Source organism: Natrix helvetica, assembly GCF_964273705.1.
Source record: "Natrix helvetica genome assembly, chromosome: 12".
NCBI lineage: Eukaryota > Metazoa > Chordata > Lepidosauria > Squamata > Natricidae > Natrix > Natrix helvetica.
In genome coordinates this window covers 924091-934046 of record NC_138556.1, presented here as the reverse complement: position 1 = coordinate 934046, position 9956 = coordinate 924091, and positions in this window count along the sequence as shown.

Sequence of the window (9956 nt, the reverse complement as noted above, 5' to 3'; positions counted from 1 at the left end):
CGCGCGGGCTGTGATGGGGAGTACGAGGTACTCCCACGTAACACCTCTCCTGCGCGAGCTGCACTGGCTGCCTGTGGTTTTTCGGGTGCGTTTCAAGGTGCTGATTACCATCTTTAAAGTGCTCCATGGCACGGGACCTAGTTACTTGCGGGATCGCATCCTCCCACATACATTCCTGCGGCCAATTCGCTCACACAGGGAGGGGCTTCTCCTGGTGCCGTCCACTAGGCAATGCCAACGGGCGACACCAAGGAGTAGGGCCTTCTCTGTGATGGGCCCAACCCTCTGGAATGACCTCCCCCCCGACATTAGAACCACTTCTGACCTCCGCTCCTTCCGGCAAAAATTGAAGACCCACCTGTTCCGATTAGCAGGCCTGGCATAATTATAACTGTCCCTCCTGACAAATGTATTATCAACTGGTTATTTTAGGGTTTTTTTAATTTATTGTGTCTATTTTAGGGGTTCAAAAACTTATATTTATATTAGCTTTGTACAGTTCTTTTAATTGCATTTTAACCTCCTCCATGCCAACTGTACATATTTAACTATTTAACTTTTTTATTGTATTTTGTTATATTCTTAAGGTGACCAACTTTTTTACAATGAAAAGGAGGACAAATAAATTGGAAAAAAGATATCGTAAATAAAAGAAATATTTTATTCATTGCAACAATAATAAACTAAAATATGATATATGCATAATAAAAACATTTGCAACATTTTATATTGTAATTATGCTTACATGCCTGTTAATTATTATTTAAATGAGTACTTTTCCATTGAATTAATATTTTTTCTCAATGTATCATCTTCTAACAATATATTGGAAATATCTGAACAAGAAATATCCTTCATATTGAATTTTACAGCAAGTGCTGCAGCTAGAGTATCAACATTCAATCTCGATTTCTCACTTGTCGAAAAATCATTGGCAATTGAAAAAAACTCTTTCAACTGCTGCATTAGTTCCAGGGCAGCACAACGTAAATTGAACAAGTATAAATAAATGTTCACATGGAATATGTTCATTTTTGAAATGGCTGAAAATATCCACCCATCTTTTATCAATTTCAACATGTTGATTTTCCCATTGTATTAATTTTTCAGAATTTAAATATACATTCAGTCTTCTAATTTCTTCAAAGAGACAATTGTCGTCTATTTTAATGTCTAGCATTTCTTTAGATAAAAATTCAACACAAGATTCAATATCTGTTCAATATACTTGCGATGAAGTAAAAAAAACACCATTAAAAACTGTTTAATAAAATGTGAATTGTACTTACCTCTGTATAATTGAATATTCACTGAGAAAGAAATAATTACCGTGAGTCATTCAATTGCCGACGTGCCATGAGTCTACTGCGTGCGTATGTGCCATGTTGTGTTTCGGTAAGAAGAAAACAAAGCCACTTGCATGCGGCGCTCTCTCTCAAGGTCTCCCGTGCGGAGTGCATGCATCTCATAATCACGTCTTATACCGCACTATACCGAGTCTTGACAAATTGTCATGTCAAATACAAATACGTCACATAACGCGCAACAGATTAGTCTTCAAATATCGAAAAGGAGGACATGTAGGAGGACACTTTTCGAGGGAGGACAGAACTTACAAAAGAAGGACTGTCCCCCCTAAAGGAGGACGGTTGGTCACCTTAATATTCTGTATGGACTGTACACCGCCCCGAGTCCCTTTTGGGAGAGGGGGCGGTCTAGAAGCATCAAATATAAATAAAATAAATAATAAATATGAAGGGTTGGATCCAACCTAGAAATAAGGAGACATTTCCTGATAGTTAGAACAATGAATCAGTGGAACAGCTTCCCTCCAGAGGTCGTGAGTGCTTTAACATTGAAGGTTTTTAAGAAGAGAGACTGGATAGCCTTTTTATCTGGAATTATATCGGTAGAAATAGGTTGGAGTAGAAGACCTCCAAGGTTGTTTCCAACTCTGTCATTCTCCAATTCTGTAATAAATATTTTAGTAACTTATCATCTTTTCTTAAAATAAAGTAATGATGCCACCTTCCCATATAATCATCTCTTACCTACAGTATACTGAAACAAATCCATGCAGCCTCATCAGTTTAGTCCTTCAGACAAAACACCATTAAGGGTTATCAGAGATAAAAACATATTTATTTGAAACTTGCTCATATAAACAAAATTCATTTAGGATTTCCTGAAATAACCCTCCTTTGTTTTTCAAAACATATTTTTATCACTTAATAGTGCTTAACCTAACTGGGCCCACAGAACAGGGCCCAGTTCCCAAAAGAATAACAGAATTTGGAACACAGCTTGTGGAGTCCACAGGTCAGAAAGAGTCCCAGAATATAGTGTATATTCATGATCAACAGATAAAATGGGGTGGGAGAGAAAATACTAACACACAATTAAGTATTTTGCTTTTAATTTAGCCCAGCTCATCTTAAAGCCTGCTATCATAAGCATTTATTTTTTATGAATTTCTCCCATGATTGACTCTATTCTTGGGAGGATGGGAGTCCTTGAATCAGAATGGAAGCAGCTGCTGTGGTCCTACTTAAAACACCCATTTGACAGGAAGCAAAAGCAAGGCCTTAGCCTAGATCTAGTCCAAGGGCTTTGCTGACCTCAGGCATCTTTATGTAAGGGAGGCTTTAATTGCTCTAAAGGAGTTCAGCCTTTAGAGCAATTAAAGTGGTTTTCCAAAGGAGTTGTGCACACCTGGCACATTATCAGAGTGCCAGGTGTGCACACCTCCTTTGGAAAACCACTCTGACACCCAGAGACAAGTGCTCCTTGCAATGTCAAAGGACGCTCTCCCACAGCAGGTCTACCTACCAGCTGCACCTTGCTGCTGTTGCCACACCCAGGTGCAGATAAGCAGCAGTGTCTGATTTCCCCTCCCCCAGCCACACCCATAGTAAATGTAACTCCATCCAGAGTCTGAAAAATGACACTGATACCATAATTAAAGCAGCACACAAAAGAGGAATTATTGTCATTCTGAACAAGTTGGACAACATACAGGAAGCCAAGAGGGAAACCTCCACACCCAGCTATAGAGAGCTTGGGATCCTCTTCATCATCAATCTTTACCACTCAAAAGAGAGATAGAGAGACCAGATGGCCCTAGATGGTCTTTTGTTCCTGAAATCCATATCATCATAATTGGGTTGCCTGGTGGTTTATATGGGCTCATTGACACACTTAATGTAACCAATAGTCCAGGTATTATACATGATTTCTTCTGAAGAAATTGCAATCCATCAGCAATTTCATATTGCCATGGATGTTGACATTCTCTATAACAACTTCCTATAACAATGGATTTTAATTCACTGACAATATCATCGCCAGGATGCTGAAGCTGATTTGCGCACCGGTCTCTCCTGATTTCTCCTCCACAAATATTTCACTTTGGGGAAACCATCTATATTCAGAGCAACCATATGGTAACATGATACCACGGTAAGTATCTCCATAGCTAACATGTGCCTCTTTTTGGCCGATAATTATATCATTATTACCAGAATGCATATTCAGGATGTCCCAGCTATGTTCCAACAAACTACTCTATTTTTTATTTATTAAATTTTTATTCTGTCCATTTCCCCTACAAGGTGACTCTAGGCAACTTGCAAATGATAAAACAAGCCTCCACTGGGAGGGGAAGCTGCACAGGTCAGTGGCTGCTTCCAGAAGATGCACAGTAAGCTAAGTGGCCAGTTGAGGAGGAGCTTGTGGGGTCCAGCAAGGTGGGGAGCAGGCCGACGGTTTGTTGGGACCCAGGAAAGTAGGTGCAAGGCCTGTGGCAACCAGAGGTCCTGGGGTCCAGAGCTGGCAGGCCTTGGCCTGTGTTAGGCTTCCATGCCCAAGGTACCTCATGCTCTGCTTAACAACCCATGTGGCTACTTAACAACTGCACTGGGGGCAGCACAGATGGAAGTCATTAAGTGAGGCAATCATGTGAATGCCTTGCTTAACAATGATCACAACTCATGAACATAATGGACAGGCTCTATTACAGTGGTATGTTTGTATAGCCTGCAAGGGCGACACAATGGCTGCAGAAAATCAGGATGAAGCAGCTTTCACAGAAGCTAAGAAAATGGTGATTTCAGACCAGAGGTCCCAATTATAACCCATAAGTTGCAATGAAATTGGCTTGGGCTGCCTCAATTTATGGCATTATTCATCAAATGTTGAAGGGAATGCCCGAGAGCTTTCACATCACACCCTCAGCAATGGAGGACGATCAAAGAAAGAACCAAGTCCCTTTTCTTGCCCAGTAGGGATCACTCATAACAACACAAGGCAAGACATTGACAAGAGTTGTAAAAAGAAGTAATTTATTTGTTTGGAGACTCAGGTGTAATTCTTGAGTTAACACCTTTCAAATAGGCAGACATACAATCAGGTTACTCCTGTTGAGCCCCAAACCAAGAACATGTGATTATTCCAAGCTTTATTTAAAGTTTCAAATCCATAGACAAAATCTTGCCGGATGGAGGACTCTACCGTACAGCACCCTGTACTAGAGGCAGGTTCAGCAGGTTCTGACCAGTTCTGGAGAACCAGGAGCGGAAATTTTGAGTAGTTTGGACAACCGGTAAATACCACCTCTGACTGGCCCTGTCCCCATCTATTCTCTGCCTCCCGAGTCCCAGCTGAGAACCGGTAGTAAAAAAAAGTGAATCCCACCACTGCTGTATTCTGAGGAGCATTCATGAGGGCTGTCTTCTCTTCACTCTCTTTCTCTTGCACATCTTATTCTTCCTCCTCTGGACTCCACTCTCCCTCTGGGAATCCATTTCCTTACTCCATTTCATCACTCTCCATAGATGCCAGCATAATATGGATTTTATCTTAGCAGGGGAAAGTATTTACTAATGTATTACTAATATTACAGATATTAAGTAAGTTCGTACTTGGTTCCTGCTATATAATTTACCTTTGGCTACCTAGCTTATAATTCTTGCAGTCTGGCTGGAGGGATGGGTTCTGGATTTTTCAATAAAAGCAAGCAATAGAAAAACCTGTTAGTGTATTTGGTTCAATGAGTACAAGCCTTGGCGCAGCATTTGGTGATAGCATGTCCAGTTTAATTTACTGAATCATGAAGCCAGTTAAAAAAAAATTAATTACTAAATTTATCAATTTCCTAAGCTGATTTGTATTTCTTTTTGTGCCCTTTCTTCCTCTGAATATTTTAACAATTTCTTAAGTTTCTTAGTTTGCTTTCACTCCCAAGGGGGGAGTGGGAAGGATAGAAAATTTTATAAAACATTTTATGGCATAAAAATTACCATAAAGTACTATGTGACATAATCCAAATTTCCTAAAATGATTTGTATTTCTTTTTGTGCCCTTTTCACCAGACTAAACTAACCCAATTCCTGTAACCATTATTCATATGTTTTACCCTCCAGCTTCCTATAATCATTTTTAACATGTTTAACATGGGCAGTCTCAATTCAAATTTGCTAGTTCTGTTCTGAACTAAGGAATAAATTGAATTTAGAGATTTTTTTAGAAAAGGGAGGCACCTGAAACCCTAAATGAGGACTACCTGTAACAGTAAAACAGAAGGCAAACAAATTTTACCATCAGATTTCAGTATTCATCTTCTTAAACAATCTAAATCCAATTTATTCCTTAGTTCAGAACAGAACTAGCAAATTTGAATTTAGAGGACTATTCAAATCAACATGGACTTTCAAAATTCTGCACCTCTGAAAGTGGTGGTCTCAGGGATTCTAACGGAAATCTTCTGGTGTGACCAAAACTTGGCTCACTTAAAGCAGCCAAATCCCAAGGTACATGCAATCAATAAACAGGATACACCTACTGGGCTCCAGCAAAGCTCAGCTCAACCACAGCACCCTTAGCTGAGAGCAAAGAGCCTGCTCTCCTGGCTGCCATTCAGAGTCAAACCAGCTTGTTGTGAATGTTTTCTTACAGGATTTTAAGCAGGGCAGGTGTGTGTGTGTGTGTGTGTGTGTGTGTCTGGGGGAGGGTACCCTTTACCACCACACTTCCAAAAAGTCACAGGATGCTGGGCAATGACTCAAATAGCCTTGAACTGGGGGCAGCAGCCAGGAGGGGATAGCTGGGGAGAGGGTTTAACTGAAGGATATACATTTGATAATCAATAATATTTTCCAAAATGAATCTGAATCACATGGAATTATTTTCAAAGCAGAGGAATGTGTCCCAATTTTTCCAGCAAAGGCAGCATATTAGACACAACATCTCCAGAATATCTTGACAGTGTCCTACCTGGAGGCTTCTTTAGCCCACCAAGTCCCCGCAGAATGGGAGGTTCCACATTTTTGGCGCACCTTTAGAAAAAGGTAAGCCACCACTGTTCTAGTTCCACCCCCTGCCCCAGCAGGAGACCTCCTAGACCTGTGATGGCGAACCTATGGCACACATGCCAGAAGTGACACGCAAGTCATCTCCCATTGCTCTTCCAGATTCCAGTGTGCTGACCAGCTGGTCTTCATGCGTGCAGGAACACCGGAAACTGGAAGAGCAGCCACACGGTGCGCATGTGCACACCAGGAAGATGATCTTCCAGTCTCCAGAGCGTGCATGCACACTGGCCAGCTAGTCTTCACCAATGCATGCGTGCCTGAAACCAGAAGACCAGGTGGCCGATGCACATATGCATGCCAGAAACCAGAAGATAGTCTTCCCAGCGCGCATATGCATGCCGGGGGGGGGGGGCTGCTCTTCTGGTTTCCGGCATATGCTCGCACACTCCCATTTCTGCACTCGGTGCCGAAAAGCTTTGCCCACACTGCCCCATTCCCTTCAGGACAAATGACTGTCCAATGATTCTCTCCGTAAGAACCTCCAGTGAAGGACTACAGAGGCGTGCCCAGCCATGTGCTCCTTTGCAGCCATCACCGGAAGACCTTCCTCTTAGTCCTGTGTCAAGGATCATCCACTAATATTTAGTGTTAAACATTTCTTTTTGCAGTTTTTAGATTTCAACTGTGGTTTACATTTTTATTGCAGATTATCCAGAAAACCTTGCTACTGGGCAGCACGTACATCACTTAGCCCGCCAGACAGGCGGCTCTGGGTCACAAGCGGAGGCTATTTCAGGCACAACTGAACACATGGACAAGAAGCATTATTTTTGTTTCAATGACATGCAGTCAGGTAGTGTGGCAATACAGAAAGATTTGAACTGGGAATAAAACACTCCAGAATAAAAAGCATCTTTTTTGTATCCGACTTAGACCAGTGTCAGACCAGTGGAACCTCTCGTGTTCCTGACAATTCCTCATCCAGAGAAAGTCAGGAGGACTGAAACCAGAGCCTGCTTTGAGCTTCCAGAGCTCCTGGCCATTCAGGCAGCAGCTGCCGGATCACTTTTCCAAATACTTGAGGGCAGAGGAAGCCTGTCTCCAGCTAATATAACCCAGGCCACAGACATCTGGGTTACATTTCCAGCCTGCTCATCTTCCTCTAAGCAGGGAAGGGGAGACTTAAACCCCCATCCTTCAACTTTTCCATCCTGCCATCCTCTACCCCATTATGTCATGTGCAAGTGGCAGACCTAAAGCCTCTTAGCCTTCAAACTGCTCAGAGTTGCCAGAGGAAAACTCTGAATGCCCACCAGACTGAAGATCCAAACACACACACCCTTTAACTCAAGTAGGAGGCAAACGTCACAATAACATTCCCCCTCCTTCCCCCAAAAACCTCCAGTATTTTCAGATACTCTCAGAAATCATCCGGACTTTCTTCTTGATCCTAAAATAAATCAGCCATTTGCCCTTATAGCTTATTCCAAATTTTCTACTCTCATTAACGTCTCTTGCCGTTTCCTCCTCCTTGATACCATTTAGGGAAGGATGTTGAACTGTTGGTAGGGACTTAAGCTACAGAAAACCCCAGAAGACACAGAAGACCCAGAGTTCTTTCTGTCAGGGTTCATGGCCAAAGGACAAAAATGATTGATGTTTTTTGCAGGATACAAGACGGCCCTCCTGATCTCTCTTAGATCTAGTGGCAGTTTTGATACCATCAACTACCGTATGGTATCCTGCTGGATGAAGTAGAAGGATCAGGAGTTGGAGGCCCTTGTATTCCTATGATTCCACTCCAATTTGTGTGGCTAGTTCTAGACTGTAGTTGGAGAAGAGAGGGGTTACTTAAATCCTTGGTTACTCCAGTATATTTTATGCTGTATGTGATTAAAATATCACAAATATGAATATAGAAGGGTTGTGATACAACCACAGTTAGCCTTTTCATGAACTCACTGGGAAACCCGCGTTGCTGGAATAGGTGTACTACCGATAAGGAAAGATTCTGAGTGCCTGTATGAAGCATTTATTGTTGGTGATACTAGGTATTACATTAGTGGGCGTAAGGAATGTCCTTACATTGCAGTTTTTATAGAGTCATTGAACAGGGAGTTAGAAGGTGACGTTCCTAACAAGGCCGGACAATATGTACCATACCCATGGATTCAGAGTAAAGGAGCTGGGTATGGAGAAGACTCAAATGAGATCCTGAAGAGATTACTCTTGTTGGCATCTGCTTCCCAGCCTAATCACCTGCGTTGAGAGTGTACGTAAATATTGTGTGAATGGGTAGCCTAGTTGGGCAACAATACCTAGAGCAACTTGAGTAGCCTTATTGGGCATAACTTATTGTAGTAAGGTAACTTTGAAATTAAACAAGTATATGTACAAATATAAAGGAGCTTAGTTGCACACTTGCTTTGCTTTTTGTTTGAATAGCAAAATATTTTGAGTGGCCTGAATTCAATTTTAGGACATAATCATAGGATACTGTTTTTCCCTTATGTTATTTAACACCTGCATGAAGTCATTAGAAAATGTCATTCATTGGCATAGAGCGGTGATGACGAACTTATGGCATGCGTGCCACAGGTGGCACACGGAGCCATATTTGTCGGCACGGCAGCTCTCAGCTCCGGCGCACACGCACACACTGGCCAGCTGATTTTTGGTCTTCTGGAGGGCTGGGGGGGGGGGAGTTTTTCAACCTCCCCAGGCTTCAGGAAAGCCTATGGAGCCTGGAGAGGGCAAAAAAACCCTGTGCAGGGGGCCCTGCACTCCCCCCCCTCCAGCGCGCATACACAGGTGGGGTAGTCATTTGCACATGCACAGGTGGGTGGGCATGCGTACGCACGCACCTTTTTGGCACACCTTTAGAAAAAGGTTAGCCGTCAGTGGCATAGAGTGTTGCCAATATGCTAACATCCCTTAGTTGAGAGAGCCACCCAAGCCTGACTAGGATTGTCACAGAAACCCCACTTACGCTGTTGCTGGAGATCCGACTTCTCAACTGGAGCCGCAGTGGCTTTGCAGGTAAGGGGATAGAGAGTGAAATAAAACTTTACTCTGAGATGGTATTGGAGGGGACAAACAGTTCACATATGCAAGGTTGGAGATGGAAGTTCACAGATGGAAGCAACTGCAGGGAGAGTGTTTGTGAATGCTGGGGCAAAGGTCTGAGCCTCTTGTCCACAGGGCCCAGCCAGGGAGTCCCCTAAAAAGCAGTCTGCCGGCAGCGATCTGAAGCAGGGGGCACCCAAGTCTCTGGGGGAAGTGGCTATTTTAGGGTCAAAGACATTCAGGAATGGTTCTGGGTGGATTCCCAGTGACCCCCCCTTTGAAGAGCTTAGATACCATACGGAGAGTCCTCCCTTGGGGTGTTGGAAAAATAATGTTACGGCCTATTTCTGACCTTCCCAGCTTCCCTCAGCCATGGGATCACCATTACAGTACAAGCAATAGCATTGACCTTGCCTGAACCGTGGTTCCCCACCCCCTTTGAAGGGCAGCAACTGGAGAGGAAGGGATTGCATGAAAGCCAGCCGTTTTCTTCTTCTGCACTTTAAAAGCAATATCACCAGAAAACAGAGCTGCAGCAGCTTACTCTCTTGAAATTCCTTCCTCTCCAATCTCTCTGCTCTG